The following is a 24606-nucleotide window of genomic DNA, read 5'->3' as shown; positions in this document are numbered from 1 at the left end:
CATAAAAACATAGTTCAAAAACATTTCAGAAAAGAGCAAATATCAGAAGATCAAGAAATATTTGTTGTTGTTGTTTAGTCGTTTAGTCGTGTCCGACTATTCGTGACCCCATGGACCACAGCACGCCAGGCACTTCTGTCTTCCACTGCCTCCTGCAGTTTGGTCAAACTCTTCGAAGACACTATCCAACCATCTCGTCCTCTGTCGTCCCCTTCTCCTTGTGCCCTCCATCTTTCCCAGCATCAGGGTCTTTTCCAGGGAGTCTTCTCTTCTCATGAGGTGGCCAAAGTATTGGAGCCTCAGCTTCACGATCTGTCCTTCCAGTGAGCACTCAGGGCTGATTTCTTTAAGAATGGATACGTTTGATCTTCTTGCAGTCCATGGGACTCTCAAGAGTTTCCTCCAGCACCATAATTCAAAAGCATCAATTCTTTGGCAATCAGCCTTCTTTATGGTCCAGCTCTCACTTCCATACATCACTACTGGATCAAGAAATATAGGATGGTAGAATCTAGTGCTGGCGATCAGCAAACATCTGGATATAGAGGCGTGTTTTCAGTAATGTTTTGGAAGCATGCTACTGTTGATTCTTCTCAATAATGGCATCCCAGAGCGTAGGTGCCACCACAGTGAAGTAGGAAATAGTAGGAATATTGCAACTGTATTGTATTTTTTAAAATTCTCCTCAGTTGAAGAAATTCTAGTTAGATTAGCTGTGAGAAGAAGTGATTACTTACTAGTTAAGGTGTAGTCTGTCTAGGCACATTTATAGCATGGTTTCTTTGAACTCAGTGCAATTTCTATGATGCTTATGTCTTAGCAAGTATGTTTACACATGTAGTCTTAAAGGCAAATAGCATGGCACTGGAAAACCAGAGTTGGGGAGCCTACAGTCCTTCAGATGTTGGGATACAATTTCCATAATCCCTGACCACTGGTTGGGTTAGCTGAGCCAATGGGAGTTGCAGCCCGAGAACATTTGCAGGGCTGTGGGTTCCTCATTCCTGTTATAGTCTGTAGAAGGTTTTCTTAGCCGCTAGTCAATATAGAGATAATTTCTTACTATACTATACTATACTATACTATACTATACTATACTATACTATAATTTGCCAAACTCATTTCCTTTGAAGTCATTTTTGTCGTGGGGCAAAACAAACTCTAGGTAGTAAGCTGTAACTGAAAAAGCTGAATGTAGGTCTTGACACCCTAAATGAGCCTTCCCAAACTTGCTGCCTCCAAATGTTTTAGACTACTACAACTCACAACATTTCTACCTAGCACAACCAATTTTAAGGGATGGTGAGAGATGCAGTCCAACAACATTTGAATGGCACCTGACTGGGGAAGGCTTCCATTCCACTCAATTCACGACGTCATAGTTGCGAGACCCCCATGGCTCAGCATCTAGTGCGGCGGAACCAGTTACGCTGCCCTAAATCTGCCTCTCACATGGTTCCTATAAACTGCCATTCATGGTGTCTGTGTGTAGGTCTCCAACTCCCCATCCCAGGATTCTTGTGTTCCATACCTGCCTATCTCCTTGCCTCCTTGCACTTCCTTAATATCCTTTAGCATCATCCCTGCCCCATTTTACTCTACACATACTGTCCATAAGGAAAAGAATTCCATCTTTTGCAAGCCACTGTTGCAAAAGATGCAAGAGACAACATAAAGCCTATATGTTGCATTCAGTTTGCCTGTGTTTTCCCCCAGCCTATCGTCATGGAAGCTTTGCCGTGTGCTGGAATAAAGTTCAAAGGGATAAGATGCAGCTCACAAGCTAAGACATAAGTGCCAATACTTTGTGTTGAATGTAGGTTTTGCGGGTTCTAGTGAAATAGATCACAACACCAACTCTCAAATTCAAAACCTTCCTATGGTTTTTGAAGTGCTAAAAATATCTACCCAAATGGTATATTTGCTTCTAAATCCTCCCACTGCCATATGGCATTATCAGATAACTGAGTCCTTTAGGAGTACTTTACACTTGTTTGACATAACTGACATGCTCTTGGTAAGCTAGCAGCTGATTCGGAAGATACCTTATTTTGACATTAAATAACATATCCAGGTATTATAGTTATACTTTAGGGAAACTGACTTCAACAAGTTTAAAGACAAGCTATTGCAATCCTTTGAGTTAAAATATTTGAGGGGAAGGAACTGCAAGATGGATGGGAGTCTCTTAAAAGCATGTGCTTTCTGTGCCAACTTTTAAACGCTTGCTGAAAAATTTTCTGTTCAGCCAGGCAATTAAGAACACACCCACCCACAATGGTTAATTGATGCCTATTGTTAACCTTCCCATGGTTTTCATTGTCTAGTTTTCTGTTTTATTGCTGAAAACCACTTCAATATTTTGAATGACATACTGGTATATAAAAGAAGAAGAAAAGAAAAAGTGAAACCTGCATAACACTTAATAGACATAAATGCAACATTTTTATTTTAGGTAGGAAGAATCAGATAAACAAATATAGGACCAGTGACTCCTGTCTTGACTTGCAGTATGTGTGAAATGGCTCTAGGAACAACTATTGCATTTCTTAGCACCCTTTCTTCTGATGGAAGTTGATCAGGGGCAAAAAGACATACGAGGGGACCCCCCTCACATGTGTAGCACAGCTTTATGGGATGGGGAATTGGTTTCCATGAGTCTGGGTGTGTGTGTCAAGAGTGCTTCAAGCAACCCAAAAGCTCAATTTACAAGGCTGTTTTATCCGAGCCAGTTGGACTGTCCATCTCTAAGGGCTGATGAGTAAAGCAGATAGTTCAGTTTATTTTAGACATGCATCAATGGATTCCAGCTGCCTTAATTTATTTGTAAAGTTTTATTTATCTCTTGAGAAAGAGTTACTCTTGAAACCTGTAGGGAATAAGAGAAATAGTTTCTCTCCGCATTTACACAGCTGTTGTCTTGAGGTCCACCTTCAGCCACACACGTGGGATTGGACTACTTAAGAGTTCTGTTCAAGACCTGCATACATCCTTTAACTTTTTGGTTTAGAATTGTGCATCAATGATCACACGACTGTTTCCCTGTATTGAAAGCAATGCCTGAGATTTTCAGCTTATCAAAGCTTCAGTGTTACCTCTGAGAACAATTTTCAGCAGATGGGCATGATTCAGCTAATGCTACAGTTCATATCTTGTCAAGGAGAGATTTAGGCTGCAATCCTACACACAGTCTCCCGGGAGTAAGTCACACTGAATTTTTGAATTAAATTTTGAAAACATATACACCACTTTTCATTCACACATATATATAACTCTCAAAGTAGTTCACAACAGAAATAAATAGCGACAGTGAAGATAACCAAATAGTCCTATAATTTCAACAGCAAAAATAGAAGTGATGTCAGAAAGCCCCCCTTAGTGCTCAGCTGATCACCATAGAAAATTCCTTCTGCAAAATGAACACCACACTCATGGGCGTAGCCAGGAATTTTGTTTGGGGGGCAGGCTTTTGTTAGGGGGGGGCAGAACCTCAGATTTGCATTGATTTTGGGGGGCAGCTACCCCCCTGCCCTCCTTGGCTGTGCCCATGCCCACAGTGGAAAAACCTACTTCTCAGCAGTGCTGGATTAGCCAATAGGCTGACTAAGCACATCGTTAGGGGACCAGCAAGGCAGATGCACCCACCATTTGAGGGTTTGGGGTGGGGAAACAATTTAACATTTGGTATTTCAAAAAAGTATCATGGGGAAAATCAGAACTCTGCTAGATTTTCTTCCCCTATATTTCTGTCCCCGCCTAAATCGGGGTGTCCTACTATAATAATAATATTATAATAATTTATTTATATCCTGCTCATCTGGCTGGGTCTCCCCAGCCACTCTGGGTGGCTGCCAACAGAATATTAAAAACACGATAAAACATCAAACATTAAAAACTTCCCTAAACTAATGTAGATCAAAATAACGCGAGGAACTCAGATCCTGCAGTGTGCTGCAATAAATCTATGTTTTGTTGTGTTTCGTTTTAAATTTTTATTTTACAGTTTAGTACTGTTTTTGTTTTGAATTACATATGAGGAGCACAATAATCTTTTTTCTGCTTCTTAGTCAGTATGTAAAAACACACACCATTGAGCATGTGCTTCAGTCCAGTTCAAATCAACTGAACAAGCAGCACAATCCCATGCATGCTTACACAGATGTAAGTCTCACCGTTGACTAGAACTGGCATGTTAGTTTACTTAGAAATAGCACCTCAGGGTGTAAATTTCAGGTGCGCTTCAGTCACGTCTCAACGAATTTAGGTCGTACAATTAAAGTTGATTTGGTGCTCTTGTGCAACAATTACACACACAGCCATCAAACATTTTGCAGTAAGGAGAATGATGAGAAAAAAGCACTGGAAAAGTGTGGGAAAACACTTGATTTAACCCCACATAACCTCTTCACAAACAAATCAGGATGAATGCTCAGTAAGTATGTCAGCTGGAATTGACCTCAGAAAGTATGGAGATACTTGGATACTTGATCTGGTGCTTGTAGTGTGTCTTACATTCTATACAATTTGATTATGTTTTTTATATTATTATTATTACAGCTCCTTCCCAGTGTGTGATTTATATTTGGACTCCTCTGTGTTCTTTCATCTATCTCCAGGCAGGCACTATTGTAGAGGGGTTCATTTCTGAGTAGATATATGAGGTAATGTGAACTTCAAAGGAGGTATACTGTCCCTGGCATAACTGATCTTCACTGCTTCCTTAGGAAAGTTTTGATGACCCGCTGTGATGTGCAATTGTCAGGGGTAGAAGAATCTCCTTTGCATGCAGGAAGTCCCAGGTTCAGTCCCCAAAATCTCCAGGATGAGAGCTGGATGAGAATGCTCTCTGAAATACTGGAGGGTCACTGCCAGTCGAGGTAGACAATGCTGAGCTAGATGGACCAGTGTTCTGACTAAGTACAGTGGTACCTCGGGTTAAGTACTTAATTTGTTCCGGAGGTCCGTTCTTAACCTGAAACTGTTCTTAACCTGAAGCACCACTTTAGTTAATGGGGCCTCCTGCTGCTGCTGCGCTGCTGGAGCACGATTTCTGTTCTTATTCTGAAGCAAAGTTCTTAACCCGAGGTACTATTTCTGGGTTAGCAGAGTCTGTAACCTGAAGCGTATGTAACCTGAAGCGTATGTAACCTGAGGTACCACTGTATAAGACAGCTTCCTCTGTTTTTGTGTTCCTAACTGAGAAAAGGTGTACATGTGTTTCATAGGGTGAATACAATAAAACCTCAAAAACTAACCAACTGCATTGTGAGCAGTGTTTGGCTGTACTAAAAGACCTGTGAATTTTGTTCTAATGGATTGACCAAGTCTTTGATGTGCAGTGTGACTCTGATGTGATGAAGTCAGGATACAGAAGGGCGGGGCACAGATTTCTTCCTGGGCATTCTTCCTGAGCATACATCAAAGTCTTCATCGCCGGAATACACACGGCTGCTACGGCTTGCGGTTTATTCAAGTGTATGCTGTGCTCCAGTTTCACGTGAACGGGAGTGAACCTAATTTGGTATTTTTTCTAGGAATTATTAGAGAGGGTGTGCCTTCTCTATTGTTCACACATATTTCAAAGAACATATGAAAATAAAACTGCTTCCTCTAGGACGACTTAATAAGATGAAGTCATGTAGGGACAGCTCAGAGCTGTTCTTGGCTCTGCTTCCTATGGAGCAAGTACCTGCAATCTCTGTGATGGAAGGAGGTGAAGGCCTGTAACATTCACTTGACTGCAGGCACCCCAACTCATTTAAACTCCTCTATAACATAATATTATGGCACTTACTGTGGGGGAGAGGGAAAGAGGCAAGGCATGAGGAGCTTGGCGCTGTGTAGGCACCATAGAAGCCAACTCCTATGGTTCAAGGTCTCTTTTGTTGTTGTTGTTTAGTCATTTAGTCGTGTCTGATTCTTCGTGACCCCATGGACCAGAGCATGCCAGGCACTTCTGTCTTCCACTGCCTCCTGCAGTTTGGTCAAACTCATGCTGGTAGCTTCAAGAACATTATCCAGCCATCTCGTCCTCTGTCATCCCCTTCTCCTTGTGCCCTCCATCTTTCCCAACATCAGGGTCTTTCCCAGGGAGTCGTCTTTTCTCATGAGGTGGCCAAAGTATTGGAGCCTCAGCTTCAGGATCTGTCCTTCCAGTGAGCACTCAGGGCTGATTTCCTTAAGAATGGATAGGTTTGATCTTCTTGCAGTCCATGGGACTCTCAAGAGTCTCCTCCAGCACCATAATTCAAAAGCATCAATTCTTCGTCGATCAGCCTTCTTTATGGTCCAGCTTTCACTTCCATACATCACTACTGGGGCTCTTTGGGCCCCCCCCAAAATATTAGAGGGGGCCAGCCCCCAGCCCGCAAAGTTGATGGACATTGCTATGTGCACATCTTGTGATTGATTATGCAGGGCTTACCTGCTCCCTAGATTTTATTCAAATTGGCACACCTGGCAGGCACATAATAGCAAGACCAGAGGACTGATTCCACCAGGCTGAAAAGCGATGAGTTTTCCATGCCATGGCTCTCCCCTGGTAAGTACTAGTGACACACTGTGTTTGGAAATGTGGAGAGAAGTGGTGTCCCACCTGCACTGCCACACCAGTCACTACTCTGAATACCAGCACACCGATACCTGCTTGGCAGGGGCTTGGACTCGATGGCCCTTGTGGTCTCTTCCAACTCTATGATTCTATGATTCTATGATACCTCTTTTACTGTCTGGCTTAGGGTGAGGCTGGGGCTGTTTGCCATCATGAAGATATTCAGCAGTTGCAGGTTGTTGTTTTTAAATAAATTGAATTCCATTTTCCATTCCTCACACATTATCTCAATGTGCTTTCGCAATTAAACCATCAACAATAAACAGATGCTGAAATTTCCTGTATAAAAACAATGATGATAACACTTTCATATGTAAAAACCATTCCAAACAATTTCATAAGTAATTTCAAGTGCTATATAGATGCAGAGTGGGATAAAAACTTCCACTGAAAAGGGTTGTTGCGTACGAAGGATAGGTGTCACCACAATAAAGGCTTGATCCCTATATCATACGGAAGAGACCTCATGATAAGATGGTTGGATAAATAAGGGGAGAGGTGATCTTTTGTGTAAATTTTTTTTTTTTGCCAGACTTTTGGAAAAGCGAAGGGTCCCAAGATAGGGTTACCCACCCCAATCCTGTTCAGAATAGAGGTCCACCATTCCAATTGCTTTTTAAAATGACACTTCCATCAATACTATAATACATTTAACAAAATGCAAAGTTTGCCCAGAAGGACTTGAAATGGACAGAACTCTTGTCCTGTTTAAAAGGAGTCGACTAGAAAGAGTTTCGAATTTGGCACCTGATTCATGCTTGCAGTTTGTTACAGATGAAATCTGGAACGTGGTTGCTGTTCCATGCTTGTATCTCTTCATCTTTCATGTTCGGTGCTTTAGAACTGGAAGCAAAGAACTTATTCTGCGCCAGAAATGCCTTGCCTGAAGCTTTCTGGGCAAGTGTGGCCAAGTGCTGCCTCTGAAGCATGCGGGGATGGGTTTTCCTGTTAGCCAGCCTCCCAGATCATCATTAAAAAAAATATTTGAGAGGAAGCACTGTTATATTTTCACAGCACATTGCCACAGGTCACAAAGTTCTCAACTTACCTGCACTCTGCCTACATCTCAAAATACAACCCTCCTCAAAGCAGACGTATCACATTTACTCTGGACTTTCAGCTGTAAAACAGAGAAAACTTACACTGAGGCCCCATTCACAACAAACAACCTGTTTAAAGTCCAGTGGTACCTTGGTTCTCAAAAGTCTTGGTACTGAAGTAACTTGGAACCCAAACACTGCAAACCCAGAAGTATGTATTCCAGTTTGCGAACTTTTTTTGGAAGCCAAACATGCTCCGTTTTGAGTGTTACGCTTCTGATTTGAGTGACACACTTCCGTTTTGAGTGTTATGCTGAAGTCTGTCTGTTTTTGCTATTTATTTTGCATTTTTGTGGCTTTTTTGTTTTGTTTTTGTGACTGTGTGGAACCCAGTTCAGCTACTGATTGATTGATTGATTGATTGATTGTGTGAATCCAGCACATTGTTTATTGCTTTCATTTTATGGATCAATGGTCTCGTTAGTAAAATTAGTAAAATTCATGTTAAATTTCTGTTGTTTTTAAAAGTTTGGGACAGATTAATCCATTTTGCATTACTTTCTATGGGAAAGTGTGCCTTGGTTTTGGAACGCTTTGGTTTTGGAACGGACATCTGGAACGGATTAAGTTTGAGAACCAAGGTACCACTGTATGTTAAATGTATGGTGTGAATGTGGTCTGAGTCAAGCCATTGGTCCACCCAGCTCAGTATTGTCTACACTGACTGGCAGCAGGTCTACAAAGTTTAAGGCAGGGGTCTCTCCCAGCCCTAACGGGAGATGCTGTGGATTGAAACTGGGGTTGTTTGGCTTTTTGGCATGCAAAACAGATGTTCTATCACTGAGCTACAAGCCTTCCTCTCAAAGGGGGGGAATTACAAAATGGAAGAGCCCCCAGTTTGCAACTCTCTATGATAAAAAGGGCAGGATCTCCAACCCTTTTAAGTGCTCAGAGGAAGATTCGCCATCCTTAAGTGGTGGAATCTCCTCTTGTAGGGAACTCTGAGTAGGGATTAGTCAATCTGTCAATTTTGGTTTCTTTCCATTTCTCCTTTGTTCACTGTTAAGTTCAGCTCCCCACATTTCTACATCAGTGTCTTTTAAAATTCCTCATAAGAATTCAGTAGTGTGAATTTATCCTAAGACACACAGCTTTGTATCCAATTTAGCCCAACAAAGATACTTTTGCCTGTTGTTTTTGTCCATGGAGTTTTCTTGGCAGGGATACTGGAGTGGCTTGCCAGTTCCTGCTCCAGGGAAAGACTGGGAAAGATTGAGGGCACAAGGAGAAGGGGATGAGGACGAAATGGTTGGGCAGTGTTCTCGAAGCTACTAACATGAGTTTGAACAAACTGTGGGAGGCAGTGGAAGACAGGAGTGCCTGGCGTGCTCTGGTCCATGGGGTCACGAAGAGTCGGATAAGACTAAACGACTAAACAACAAACAACAACATACTTTTGCAAAACAATTCCCCTTACATAATGCATTTTTGGGACGCTAATTTCATGAGCATGCACGCTTATGTGGTATGTGCATTTTTGTACACATTACCTTTCTGAAGAATTGCAATGCACAGTTCAGAGACGTGCAAATCTCAAAGGATCATATTGTTTTGGAAAGTGTGAATTATATGAATTCACCTTTAAATGTGAACTGTATCAAATTTCTCCCTCATCTCTAATTGTGAGCATGTGAAATATATTCCTGCTTCACAGGAATGGATATAAAGACCAAAGCAAAGAAGGTGGAGCAAAAGGGGATCCTGGTTTGTTCGCCAACTGATGTGGCGACTATCGGATCAACACTTTTTCTTCACATATTGTTGCTCAAGTTTCAGTGGGAAAATTTAATACAAGCAAGCACAGTCCTTATCATGCAATGTCAACCCAAAGCATAGCAGTGTCTTGATGGAGTCCTTTTCCTGAGTTGGAGTTCTAGTGCAAAGAAAAACAACAGCTTGGAACAGTGTCCCTGTGATCACGGAAGCTGAACATGATAATCTAATTGGCACATTATGTTATTCATTGTTCAGGCAAGAATACACTCCGGGTGGCCAAAACAGGTTATTAGGGAAAGAACAGCAATGCTGGAACTGGCATTCATCAGGTACAAAATTAGACAGGACCAGCTAATGCAAGTTATTGCTCAGAACCTTCCTGAATATTGAATATTACTCTGAGCCTTCTCGAATAAGATACTTTGCGGACACAGTGGGGTGGGCCTATAGCTCAATGTTACAGCTACACGTTTTGCAAGCAGAAGGTCTCAGATTCAATCCCTGGAACTCCTAGGATAGATCTCTGTCTGAACCCTGAAGAGCTAATGTCAGTCAGCGTACATCCGAGGCTGCTTTCACAAGGCAGTTTATTCTTTTTCCACATTGTATTTGAGCTTTCACACAATGTCAATCCTGCTTCCAGAAATCTAGCAGAATATAGTGGAAGTTTAACCTTCATTTCCATCTTAATTGCTTCAAAATGTATAAATCTGTTTGCAACCCCCTTTCAGGGGGTTGGACTCAATGGTCCTTGTGGTCTATTCCAACTCTATGATTCTATGAATGACCATCGCTGCCTTCTGTGGGAGTGAGTTTAGCTATGCACTGCATGAAGAAATACTTTCTTCTATTCATCCTGAATCTTTTGACATTCAGCTGCATGGGATGTCCACAGGTTCTAGTTATGAGAACCTTCATCCTGGAGGTTACTAGAGGATGGATAATTTTAGCCCAGCTATCCTTACGCAGTCAAAGCCATCCAATGGGAGCCAATGGGAGTTCTTTATTGCCCACGACTCTGTCCTTCCCTCTTCCTTCCCCTTCCCAGCACTTAGCTGGGATAACTCATCGTTCCTTGTTTTAAATATTTACTCTTGTAGCATCTATACAGCATTTTTCTATTTTAAAAAGAAATGCATAAAGTGGCGCCGAAGTTAAAAATAAACAGATTGTATTTTTCATGCATATTCCAGCCAACAGTTAACAATGCGGGACACCTTCACTTAAAATGCAGACTTTGTTTATTAGAAAATGGATCTGTTGACGCATTTCCACTGTGGGGCTAGATCATGCTATAAGAATAGAACCCAGTGGTGGCGGCTGCCCATCTCTTCTCAGTATTTTGTGGATGCTTGTTTGATATGTTAGCCAAGGAATGGCTGCCAAGGCTAATAAATCACTCATCCCAGCACTCACTTCCTCCAGTAGTTTCTTTGCACGGTATGACTCTCCATTCACCTTTCTAGATTTTTTTACTTTGTTGTTACAGTGAAAACAATGAGTCCTGCTCGGAGTAGACCCACTGAAATGACTAAATGAGTTCCATTGCTTTCAGTGGATCTCCCTTGAGTAACACTTAGTTGAATGCAACCCAAAGTTTTTTGCGGGGCTAGGTTCTCCATGGAAAGATGGCACTAATATTAGCTGGATCCAGGGAAACTCATTCGAAACACAGTTATACAATAATAAGAATTAGGGATGCAATGCAGTGATTAACACGGATCTCCATTGTTGCCTTTCAGCTAGAGAAACTATTTTCTGTGTGCATACAAAGTCAAAGGATTTGTTTTTTTTTTTTTTAATAAAAATTTTTATTGCGTTTCTTTCCATAGTTTTGTACATTGCAGACACATACAATAGATACAAGAAACATTTTTTTCTTTTTTAGCAAAACAAAAAACAACACACACAGAAAAAAAAAGAAATAGATACATCCCTATTTGGACTTCCCCACCCCTTCCGGATCTGCGTTCTTTAAATTGACAATGTCAGCAATTTGTTACCTTATTCCATACCTCACTGTAACTTTCAATTGTTATGTATCCAAATTCAATGTATTATATCTCAGTTTTAATACCTTTAAAATAAACATAACATATTCAATTCAATTTGTCTCCTTTTCTCTTTTATCACTTATTTTACCATTTACTTAATCATAATTGCTAAAGCATAACATTTCCTGATCGTGCACTATCTTAAGATTCGTACAGTTTGTAATATTTTTGCAAATAGTCTTTAAATTTTTTCCAGTCCCCCTCAATTGTTTCTTGATCCAAATCTCGGATTCTGCCGGTCAGTTCAGCTATCTCCATGTAGTTCATCAACTGCGTCTGCCATTCCTCCAGCGTGGGCAAATCTTGTGTCTTCCAACTCTTTGCGATGAGTATTCTTGCTGCTGTGCTAGCGTACATAAACAAAGTTCTGTCCTTCTTTGACATTTTCTGGTCCACCATACCCAGCAGGAAGGCCTCTGGTTTCTTGGGAAAGGTATACCTAAATACCTTTTTCAATTCATTATAAATCATTTCCCAGAAGGCCCTCACTTTTGGGCAGGTCCACCAGAGATGGAAAAAGGTCCCCTCTGCCTCCTTACACTTCCAACATTTGTTGTCAGACAGGTGGTGAATCTTAGCTAACTTGACTGGGGTCATGTACCACCGGTATATCATTTTCATAATGTTTTCCTTCAGGGCACTACATGCCGTGAATTTCATTCCGGTGTTCCATAACCTTTCCCAGTCTTCAAACATAATGTTATGTCCAACATCCTGTGCCCATTTTATCATGGCAGATTTAACTGTCTCATCCTGTGTATTCCATTTAAGCAGCAAGTTATACATTTTCGAAAGTGTCTTAGTTTTTGATTCTAACAATTCCGTCTCTAATTTCGATTTTTCCACCTGGAAACCCACTTTTTTGTCCATTTTAAAAACCTCTTGAATTTGAGCATAGTGTAACCAATCTCGCACCTTATTTTTTAGTTTATCCTGACTCTGCAACTTCCAGTTATCTCCAATTTTTTCAATTAATTCCCAATATTTCGGCCAATAGGCCTCCATATTGGGTCTTTTTCGAGCCTTGGCCTCCACCGGTGATAACCACCTCGGTGTTTTGCTCTCTAATAAGTCTTTGTATTTCAACCAGACTGCAAAAATTGCTTTTCTGACAATATGGTTTCTGAACAGTTTATGAACTTTAACCTTGTCATACCATAGGTATGCATGCCAACCAAAAGCATTGTCAAAACCCTCCAGATCTAGAACATCAGTGTTTTCCAACAAGAACCAATCTTTCAGCCAGCAGAAGGCTGCAGCTTCATAGTACAACCTCAAGTCCGGCAGGGCAAACCCTCCTCTTTCTTTCGAATCAGTTAATATTTTAAACTTTATTCGAGGCTTTTTGCCCTGCCAGACAAACTTAGATATGTCCTTCTGCCATTTTCCAAAACATTCCACTCTGTCCACGATCTGTAGGGTTTGAAACAAAAACAACATTTTCGGCAATACATTCATTTTTATGGCTGCGATTCTTCCCAACAAGGAAAGTTTCAATCTTGACCAAATTTCTAAGTCCTTTTTAACTTCCAACCAACATTTCTCATAATTGTCTTTAAATAAATTCAAATTTTTGGAAGACAAATAGATCCCTAAGTATTTCACTTTTTTGACCACACTTAATTCTGTTTCTCTCTGAAACCCCTCTGTTTCTGTAAGTGTCAAATTCTTGGTCAGAACCTTAGTTTTTTGTTTGTTCAACTTAAATCCCGCCACCCGACCAAACTCAGAAATAAGTTCCAGAACTCTTTTTGTACTGGACTCTGGCTCCTGCAGTGTCAAAACTAGATCATCTGCAAAAGCTTTCAGTTTATATTGTTTCACTCCGACCTCTATCCCTTGTACCGACCGGTCCTCCCTTATCATGTTCAGTAGCACCTCCAGGACTGAAATAAATAAAAGAGGGGATAGAGGGCACCCTTGTCGTGTCCCTTTTTCAATTTTAAATTCCTCCGTCACCACATTGTTCACTATTAGTTTAGCTTTCTGTTCTGAATAAATTGCTTGTATTCCATTTTCAAACCCCCGTCCCACTCCCATCCCTTCCAAGTTTTTCTTCATAAACATCCATGATATGTTGTCAAATGCTTTCTCCGCATCAATAAAAATTAACACCGCCCTTGTGTTCCTATTGGTTTGCAGAAGTTCCAAAATGTCAATGATGTTTCTGGTATTCTCATATAAATGTCTACCAGGGAGAAAGCCTGCTTGGTCTTTGTGAATTACTTCATTTAAGACCTTTTTAAGTCTACTTGCCAAAATGTCTGCAAATATTTTGTAATCCACATTCAGGAGTGAGATGGGACGGTAGTTCTTAAGCTGAGTCTTTTCAGATTCTGTCTTAGGTATCAATGTGATGAAAGCTTCTTTCCACGTTTCTGGTGCCCTCTTCCCATCCATAATCTGGTTGCATACCTCCAACAGAGGTTGTATCAGATAATCCTTCAAAGTCTTGTAGTATTTGGAGGTAAGCCCATCCGGACCTGGAGATTTGCCTAGTTGCATATTCTGAATGGCACCTTCGATTTCCTGTGAAGTTATTGTAGAGTTCAAGATTGATCTTTTATCTTGAGTTATTTTTGATAGTCCATTTGTCTTTAAGAATTGATCTATCTCTGATTCTTTCTGAGGCCCCTGTGCATAAAGTTCTTTAAAATATCTGTGGAAGCACTTCCTAATTTCTTCTGGTTTCTGTACCATTCTTCCTTCAATCTCTAGATTTGTAACTGTGTTTAGCTTTTGTCTTTTTTTCAGCTGCCAAGCTAGCAGCTTTCCACATTTATTTGCTGATTCAAACGATCTTTGCTTCATCTGTTTAATTTTCCATTCAATCTCCTGATTTATCAACTTAGAATATTCTGCTTGATGGAATTTGATTTCTCTCAGCACCTCCTTTGACTTTGGTTTAGTTCTCAATTTTTTCTCTCCTTGATGTATTTTCTCCAGTATTTTATCCTTCTTTCCATTCCAGAGCTTTTTCTTAATTGTGTTCTGTTGTATCAGAAACCCTCTCATAACAGCTTTGCTTGCGTCCCAGATCGTTCTTTTTTCTACTGTAGTATTCAAATTTATCTCAAAATAGTCCTTTAGCGTTTTTTGGGCCTTTTTCACAATCTCTTGATCTCTTAATAGTGTGTCATTCATTCTCCATCTGAAGGAACCGGATTGAGTTAGTCTGAATTCTAATTTCAGAGCGTTGTGGTCGGAGCATGTTTTTGGGCAGATTTCCACCTTTCTGGTCTTAGGTGCCAGCCCTCTAGACGTCCAGATTTGGTCGATCCTTGTCCAGGACAGGTGGGCCTCAGAGAAAAAAGTTCCTTCTTTACCTAGGGGGTTCTTTGTCCTCCATATGTCAATCAAATCCAAATTGTCAGTCAATTCGAAAAAAGTTTTAGGCAGTCTACCGTCTGATGTTAAATTTTGACTTTGAGACTTATCCATATGTGTAGACACCACTCCATTCATATCTCCCATCATTATAATATTAGTATAGTCCAAATAATCCAGCAAAATCTCATGCAGCTTCTTGAAAAATTCTGATTTCCCGTCGTTTGGAGCATATATTCCTAATATCAAGATTTTTTCTCCTTGTGTCTGGATTTCAATCGCCAAGATTCTTCCTTGTTCATCCTTAAATAAGAATTTGGGCATCAGGCTCTCCTTAGCGTAAATCACCACTCCTCTTTTCTTAACCTTATCTGATGAAATAAATTCTTGGCCTAGTCTTTTGTTAACCAAAACTTTTCTGTGGAGCCTGGTCACATGAGTTTCTTGTAGGCAAATAATGTCCAATTGTTCTTTCTTCAATATGTGAAATATCTTCCTTCTTTTCTCCGGGGAGTTTCCGCCATTTATGTTCCAACTAAATAGCTGCAGAGACATCCTGTATTATTTTGTTCCACCTAGAGTGGTGTATCTTCTTTGTCCTCTGGTCCCGAGGGTATAGGCGTTCCTCCGCCACCAGGCGGTATAGGCCCAGATTGAGGTAGGGGCCAATGAGCTGCTGCTTCTTTTTGGAGATCTTCTCCGTGGTCGTGCAGGAACTTTTGTAGGTCCTCTGGTGTTCTTATTTTAACCTTCTTCTGTTTGTAGGAAAATGATAATCCTTGTGGAAACTCCCACCTATAAGGAATTGAGTTGAGTCTCAACAACTTTGCCAATTCTGAGTAGGTGGCTCTCAAGTCCAATAACTGTTTAGGTATATCTCTATAAATTTCCACCCTTTTGTCTTGTATCTCAAGTGAGTTTTTAAAGTGAAGGCCTAGTATCTTGTCTCTCTCATCCCTTGTTCTCAAAGCTATCAAACGGTCTCTAGATCTGTCCTTTCTTACCAATCTTCCCAGTCGAAAAGCCGATACTATTTTAAAGTCAGTTTCTTCTTTTATAGCCCAGAACTTTGAGAATTCTGTTGTCAAAAATCCGATCAGATCTTCTTGTTCGATTTCTGGGATAGCCCTCAATCTGAGGTTGGTCTCCCGATTTTTCAATTCCACCAAAGAAAGATAGGTTTGCTGGTCCCCAATCTGTTTATACAGAGGCTTGACTTCTGCTTTAACTTCCTCGACCTCTTTCTTAGCTGACGTTGCTATTTGAATGGCTTCCCCTGCTAGTTTACGATTCTCTTCTGTTGCTCCTTGCAATTTTTCAATTGCTTGTGTATGTTGGGAAACCTGATCTGTCAATTTCTGAATCGAGGATGTAGCTTGGTCAATTTTGATTGATTGATTATCTACTTTTTGATTTAAAGTTGACAGTTGTTCCAAAATTTGCTTCAGAACAGCCTCTGATCCTCCTGCTGCCATATCCTCCTCTTCAAGTTCTTTAGGCTTTTCAACTTCTAACTTTTGCGTTGCAAGCACAGCTGGAACTGAAAATCTGCGTCCCTGAGCCAAAGTTGTTTGCACAAGCTGTGCCTGCTTTTTCGCTTTTTCTTTTTCCTTAGCTTCCTTAGCTTTGGCTGCTCTTGTCTTTCCTGTACCACTCATCAGTCAATGTTCAAGGTCAAATATTGTAATCCCATGGGAAAGACAAGTCCACTTCAAAAACAATCCAATGAGAGAAAGTAAACAAATAGAGCTGTTCCCAGGCCTTTATATTCCCAAAGTCCTCTAGGGGGAGTGCCACCAGAGTTCAGTAAGAAGAAGGCAACTTTTCCGCCATTAAAATCTCTATTGTTCCGATTTTAAAAGCACAATTGTCCCAAAACACTTAAAAAGCAGATTCTGCAGAGCACTTCCAAACTTTAACAAAGTTCCAACAAGGTGCCTGCAACAATATCCAGTCTAGCTAGTTGAGCTCAAATGTGTCACTTTAGTATCCAAAAGTATCTAGGAGTTTTGTAACAGTTCCACAGTTAAGGCAACTTCCCCCCCGGCAGTCCGATGATTTGGAGATCAAAACCTCTGTTGCCCCCAGGCAAGGGGACCGCTCCAAATTAAATTTTAAAGGTTTACTCACGGATAATTCTGTATTTCTTCTTTAAAAGTCAGTTTAAAAATGCACGAACGTCCCTCTTTAACGCTTCCCCACACAGCGCATTCAGCTCCTCCTGTCCTTTGCTTTGATCTTAAAAGCAGTGCCGGAAGACGGACTTCCTTTTTCTCGTCTCCCGGTTTCAGCCAAATTCTTTAAATTTATTCCACCGAATTTCAAGTCTTTACTCACGGGATTGTTGTTTCAGCCTGATATTTCCAGGAAGAAAGGTCGGCGCTCATCCGTGACAGCCTCGCGGCTTCGCCTCCGCAGAAAGAGCGATGAACTCACAGCACCGCTCCCCCTCCTTCACTCCGGAGCCCCTTACGGGGTTCCTTCCGCGAATTCGGGTTTGCTCCAGGTGCCCGCCGAGTCCCACGGCCACGAGCTCACTCTACTCGTGGTTTTTCTTCATGGGTTGCCGCTGCGCCGTAGCGAACAACCCTTTTCTGCGGTGCCCCTCTTCACAGCTCGAAGAGGTCCGCCATCACGGTTTCGCGCCGCCTCCGGAAGCCCCAAAGTCAAAGGATTTGGAGTACAGTGGTACCTCCGGTTACAAACTTAATTCGTTCCGGAGGTCCGTTCTTAACCTGAAACCATTCTGCCGCTGCGTGATTTCTGTTCTCATCCTGAGGCAAAGTTCTTAACCTGAAGTACTACTTCAGGTTACAGACTCCGCTAACCTGAGTTTAGTGGAGTCTGTAACCTAAAGTGATTGTAACCTAAGATGTTTATAACCCAAGGTACCACTGTACTTCAATATCTTCTTTTGGAGTGACAGGAGTTATACATAACAGAATTTGCACACCATTCTGTTGCAGATGGGGGGAAAGTTCCCCTTTCGTGATAATTGGGCAGCTCTAGGATCCTGGAGAAAAGGACCCTGCAGGGACCTGCTGGCAAATAGCAACATTTCTCCAACCTTATCACAACACTGGACCACTACATCACTGGAAGAAAGCTGCAGTCATTTAGACGAGCAATGACCAGCACTTGTGGTGGAGGTAGAAAGGGAGAGGGGTGCTTTTCAAAACAACCTTTGTCTCCACCTTTGTCTATTCTTGGTTCCTAGGGAAAGGTACATCACTTCTGCTGCTTCAGATGTGACAGAGTGTTCCAGGGAAGGAAGTCAAGCTAAGAGTTGTTTTGTTCTTACACTTAACACATCATTGCCATATTTACATCAGGTTTTTCATTAATGCTCACTATGGCTTTGCCCAGGAAAAGCACTTAAGAAAAAGGACAAAAATACTTATTGGACCAAAGCCAGGGCCATTTCAGAAGTTTTCCAATATTTACACAGCCCTCATTTATTATATCTATTGCCCAGGGTCTCTTCATAATGATACAGGTGTAGTTTTTCAAGAGTTCTATATAAAAGGCAAGGTTCCTCATTTCTTATTTCTGATACACAGCCAATTTTTTTTAAAAGTACTTGGTACTTTTTATTGTGTACATTTCAAATCACTCCCACATCCACTCTAAACTATGCTGTTTTTCTTTTGCTATTTGCTATTTGCCATGTGATTGCATGCACCAGCAATCTCATCCTCTTCGACTTTTTTGCTGCACTTCAAAGAAGAACTGCCTTGGCAAAGAGCCGTGGAAAGAGGCTGGTATTTATACTTTTAGTTGTGTATGCCACACGCAAATGCCACATACTCCTTGCCCACACTGTCCACATGTGTGTATAAGGATGGGCCCATGTTATTGGCACTCACTTTAATGTCAGGTGTGTCTCTGAGCCCACCTCCTTGATATCTGCATGGTTAGCATGGCATGCAAATGTTGTAAACTGCTTTGATTTTTCTTAATGAACTAGTGGTATCTAAATATTTTTATTAAATAAATAAAATAGCCAAAGGTGTATTCAGTTGGATATGTACAGTATGTGCGATTGCGACGCCACCTTTGCAAGACTGGGGGCCCTGAACACAAGGAGTGCCTATGAGCCTTCAGCTGAATGTGCACATGTATATGATGTGGTTTTTCCCACCCTTGTCTTTCCAGAGCTGCATTGGGGGAAGGCATGAGCAAATCTAACAGTTTTGGCCTACCTCAATTTCTCTTTGAATCTTAAGTTCAATTCTCCCCATTTCCTCATCAGTTTGCATTTTTCAAAGAAGTGCTCATGGAAACCCATTGTCATTTTAGCATGAATTTCTCTGAATATGCAGTTTCACAAAATATACACATTTTCACAAAGCTGTTTTCCATTTTGGATTATAATGTTGGCATTTTGAAATGTTATTTTCCCTGGTGTGTGTATTTTTACACACACTTTACACCAGCATGTGCATTTTTGTACACATTGTTGTTGTTGTTTAGTCGTTTAGTCGTGTCCGACTCTTTGTGACCCCATGGACCAGAGCAAGCCAGGCACTCCTGTCTTCCACTGCCTCCCGCAGTTTGGTCAGACTCATGTTTGTAGCTTCGAGAACACTGTCCAACCATCTCGTCCTCATCCCCTTCTCCTTGTGCCCTCCATCTTTCCCAACTTCAGGGTCTTTTCCAGGGAGTCTTCTCTTCTCATGAGGTGGCCAAAGTATTGAAGCCTCAGCTTCAGGATCTGTATTTCCAGTGAGCACTTGGCTGATAAATTCTATTGCAAAATTCACACATGTGAGAATTTTGAAGGGTGGCTGTGTTTTGGTTCTCATACTGTTTCAGAAAGTGCAAATTAGGTATAACAACAACAACAAAAAGAACAACAACAACAACAACAACAACAACAACAACAACAATTTATTACTTATACCCCACCTATCTGGCTGGGCCTCCCCAGCCATGCTGGGCGGCTTCCAACAGGATAGTAAAAACACAATAAAAGTTCAAACATTAAAAATTTCCGTAAACAGGGCTGTAGAATAATATTTAAGTGCAAAGTGAATTGAATTCTACCCACGATCCCTAATTGGAGCATCAAAATTATTACAATATTCATCATTTTCTAGTGGACTCAAAAATACTGAGCAAAGTACTGACAGCTGTAAAGATAGAGCAAAGAAGAATGTCAATTTCTCAACAACATAATACAGCAATTGGCAAAAGAGTGTGGAATTTCACCTATGTAGAATTATTCCAAGATCCTAAATCCAGCTTCACTCCCTGATAAGATAAATATTCCTTGTAACAGGAGAGGAGGTTAGTCTTGTGTCGAATCCTGCCTGTAGTTTTCCCACAGGCATGTGGTTGGCCACTGTGGGGACAAACTGCTAGACTAGATAAATCATTGGTCTGATCCAGCAAGCTCTTCTTACATTCTTATGAAACATAAAGGTACAAGAATCTTGGGGACTTGCATCCTAACTTGGTATTAAAAAAAGCATGACCCTATTTTCAACAACAAAAGGTGAGGGGTTGTGTTCAACTGTTTGATGTTTAGATTCCCCAAACTTTCCTATGTAACGTTGGCGATGGAGAATGTTGGAACTGAATTTTTAATAATACACACAAAGCCTAAAATCACCTGCAAATTAAATATATGGAAATTGCACTGCTGTAGATCTTTAACTAAGTTTTGTGCATTCCAGTGGCTGGGAGGTGTGTCCAGAATGAGATTCTTGGAAAGTTCAGAATTCTTCTTTTCTCGCTGAGGATAAATGGTTCTGTCTCTTGAAATATGATATATTCAAGAATACTGAATGCCATTTTGACTTTAGCAATCCTTATTATGAACAAACTCACATACTTTAAAAATGGGTACTTAAGTTTATTTCGTTCAGTGAAGTATGCCCCCAAATCCAAACTTAACAGAGGGCTTCTGACAGAAATCAGTTATTAGCCACCAATACTAGTGATGCAGATATGAAGTTTGGCTATGAATGATTGGAGCAACTGCATGTTTCTAGCTAATATTCCTCTGGTTTTATTCAGCTAGCATCTCCTGTTTCCAGAAGGGCTATCTAACAGTACAGTGTAATGTAAATTTAAGCAGCACTCCAATGCCTGCTTACCTGGGTGTAAGTCCCACTGAAGTATGTGTTTATAGAAGTGTGAAATGCTTAGATAATTATGCTAAGCATGATTATCTGTAGAAATGTATGGGCTTAATAATAATAATGCTGGGTTCTAAAGCATGCAGGAAACTCCTATGAAATCTTGCAGCTTTCCACTCCAGATGAAGGCTTTTTAACTCATGTAGAGCTGAAAATGAATTATGGTGCTGGAGAAGACTCTTGAGAGTCCCATGGACTGCAAGAAGATCAAACACATCCATTCTTAAGGAAATCAGCCCTGAGTGCTCACTGGAAGGACAGATCGTGAAGCTGAGGCTCCAGTACTTTGGCCACCTCATGAGAAGAGAAGACTCCCTGGAGAAGACACTGATGCTGGGAAAGATGGAGGGCACAAGGAGAAGGGGGCGACAGAGGATGAGATGGTTGGAAAGTGTTTTCGAGGTTACCAGCATGAGTTTGACCAAACTGCGGGAAGTAGTGGAGGACAGATGTGCCTGGCGTGCTCTGGTCCATGGGGTCACGAAGAGTCGGACACGACTAAACAACTAAACAACAACAACAGAGCTGAAAAGTCAAGGACTGTGACATGCTGGAGGGTGCACAACTTGTTTGTATGCCCCCAACTCTCCTTTGTGTGTGAGCTCCTATCCAGCATCCATCTGTCAAGTCCACCCACTGGCAGGGAAGTGACAGCATCATATCCAACAGCAGAGGCACCGCTAGGAACTTCAGTGATCTAGGGGTTGAAACCTGCAGGAACAAATTTGCATATGCTAATTCATGTGAACGTAGGAAATCATTACTAGACCTGAAATTTCACAGAAGGGAAGCCAAATTAACCCACCATCCAAATAAATGCAAACAATTTTTAAAATTTATTTTGCATCCCATCGAATATATCACCCAAATTGGCTTGGAGACCCAGGGTTGGGCTGCAGAGGCATGGAGCTCCAGTCCAGGCCTGGGGGTAATTAGTGGGTAATGATGTCATCAATGCCCAACGGTAAAAGGTAAAGGGCCACCAGTCCAGTCAAATTCAACTATGGGGTGCATTTTCTCAGAGCTTCCTTATTCTCCCATATGGCTCTTGTAATGCATTGCAAAGGTGGGTCACAACCCATCATTTGGGAGTAAGTAGATTAAATGCTTTCTTTCTTTCACTAACTAACATCGTCACAAGTTTGATTGGTCTTCCATTCACTTGTGAAACAGGTTAGCTATCTGATTTCTCCAGCGATGAAGGTGAAGACATTTAGGGTTCTGTCCCAGAAATCATTCAAACAAGTCGCTTTGTTCATCCATACACTGGAGATAACTTGTAATTATGCAACTACCCAGAGTTCCTTATATGTTTGCCACCTTTTGCACTTCCTTTTTAAACCTTTCCCTTCCATTCCCACCCTGTCCCAACCTGCCTTCTTTATTGTCCTTTGAAATCATGGTTGATGTTCAATTGTAGCCACTAGATGTCATAAGTAGCCAGCCTCAAAGATATACAAGATATGCGGTACATTGCTTTGGGCACTTCCACAGGGCCTTTTTTGTTCTAATTTTGGTGTGTGTCCCGCCCGCCCCCCATGGTAAATCTAGTTTAAATAAGGAAATAAAGTGGCTCTGCATTTTTATGAGGATGACATCATATCCAACACTTCCATGAATAAGCAGCATTAGTAAACATCCGTGTGGAAGGGCCCTTTTGTCTGCGAGACCTCACCCACTTAAGAACAAGTCAAACACCAGAGTGCCAACAGAGAACCTCTAGATATAATCACACAAAGAGGAAATAGTTCCGGAGAGATTAGGGAATTTTGGCATGGGCTGCGTTACAAGACTGTGATAGGATTCCATGGAATTTGCCCAACAAACTGTGAAATGTACAGGAGCCCTATTATTGAAAGCTTAGCCTTTCTGGCTTGCAAAATCTTTCTGAACATGTTTGCACTGCGGAAGCTCCATTGAAGCCCATCTACAACATACATCTAAAGCAGTATTATACCACTTTAAACAGTTACAGATTTCACTGAGGGTGCTGAGAGATGAAAGGAGACTCCTATTCCCTTCACAGAGCTCCCTGGGACGAAGGACTGGTTAATACAGGCTTCCTCAGACATGGCCCTCCAGATGTTTTTGGCCTACAACTCCCATGATCCCTAGCTAGCAGGATCAGTAGGATGATGGAAATTGTAGTCTCAAAACATCTGGAGGGCTGAGTTTGAGGAAGCCTGGCTTAATATATCATTCTATGAGGGGAATATGGTTCTTGTAGAAACTCTTATCACTCTTAATAAACTACAGTTCCCAAGATTCTTTGGGAGAAGCCATGGCTGTTCGAAGTGGTATGAAAATGTTTTAAGTGGGGCCAGGGTTAAATGAGATTTTCTCACTAGCAATGTATATGTGTATGTTCATCTGTGCATGTAACAGTGCAGCCTTAAACTCCGATGCAAGTCTATGATTCTAGCAATATTTTAATATGAGGCATAATTCTTGTAGAACTGACTCCAACCAAGTGGATTAAGGCAAGGTGTGTGAGAGAAAAGAGATTTATTCAATGGTAGGTGTGTTGGTGACAAGGAACAAATATATAGGTATAAAAGTAGAATTCATAGATGTCAAGGTTTGGGGCAAGTACTCTTTGGTGAGAGAACCCCAGCAGAGATTTAAAATTGCAAATTATGCAGCAAAGTACAGCATGGAAATATAGGCTGTTGGACCTTCAGTTCTGAGGTGGAGCATCACCCCAAGGTCTCCATTGAAGACCTCCCTTAAGGGAGAGTCAAACATGCCTCTAGGCCAGGGGTCAGCAAACTTTTTCAGCAGGGGGCCAGTCCATAGCTGTCAACTTTCCCCTTTTTCTAAGGGAAATTCTCTTATTCTGAATAGGATTCCTCGCAAGAAAAGGGAAAAGATGACAGCTATGGGCCAGTCCACTGTCCCTCAGACCTTGTGGGGGGCTGGACTATTTTTTTTGGGGGGGGGATGAATGAATTCCTATGCCCAACAAAAAACCCAGAGATGCATTTTAAATAAAAGCACATATTCTACTCATGTAAAACACCAGGCAGGCCCCATAAATAACCCAGAGATTGCATTTTAAATAAAAGGGCACATTCTACTCATGTAAAAACATGCTGATTCCCGGACTGTCTGCGGGCCGGATAGAGAAGGCAATTGGGCTGGATACAGCCCCTGGGCCTTAGTTTGCCTACCCATGCTCTAGGCAATTGGCTTAATTGCAGACTTGCTCTTGCCATCAAGAACTCCAACCAAAACCTGCCCTCGTGTAAATTAAGCCCAGTGGATCATGTGGCAAATGCCAGTGTGCCCAGAATATTCAGATATATTTCTTTTGACCAGGTTCTTCTTTATTTCCCTTTGCCACCCCAGCAACATTTTGCTGGTAAATGGAAATAAAATCCGGAAAAAAGTGGGTGGGAGCAAATTTGGCAACTTTTTATGGCCAGGCCCATCTCTCAGGGCATTTTACAGAAACCTAATATGTAAAAATGGCTAAGCTCCTTCCTTGTTGCAGGGTGATGAGGAAACGCTTTGCTTGCATAATGTCAGCACACCAGGCTACTCTCTCTTTATCTTCCTACCTATCTTTCTGTCCGTCAGTTAAGCAATTGTACATCCATTCAACTTCAAAACCCTCTAAGCTGTTGGAACAGGAGCCAGGCCAGTACAGGATTTGG

The sequence above is a fragment of the Podarcis muralis genome, chromosome 8 (assembly GCF_964188315.1).
Source record: "Podarcis muralis chromosome 8, rPodMur119.hap1.1, whole genome shotgun sequence".
NCBI classification, from domain to species: domain Eukaryota; kingdom Metazoa; phylum Chordata; class Lepidosauria; order Squamata; family Lacertidae; genus Podarcis; species Podarcis muralis.
This window is presented reverse-complemented; position numbering follows the sequence as displayed.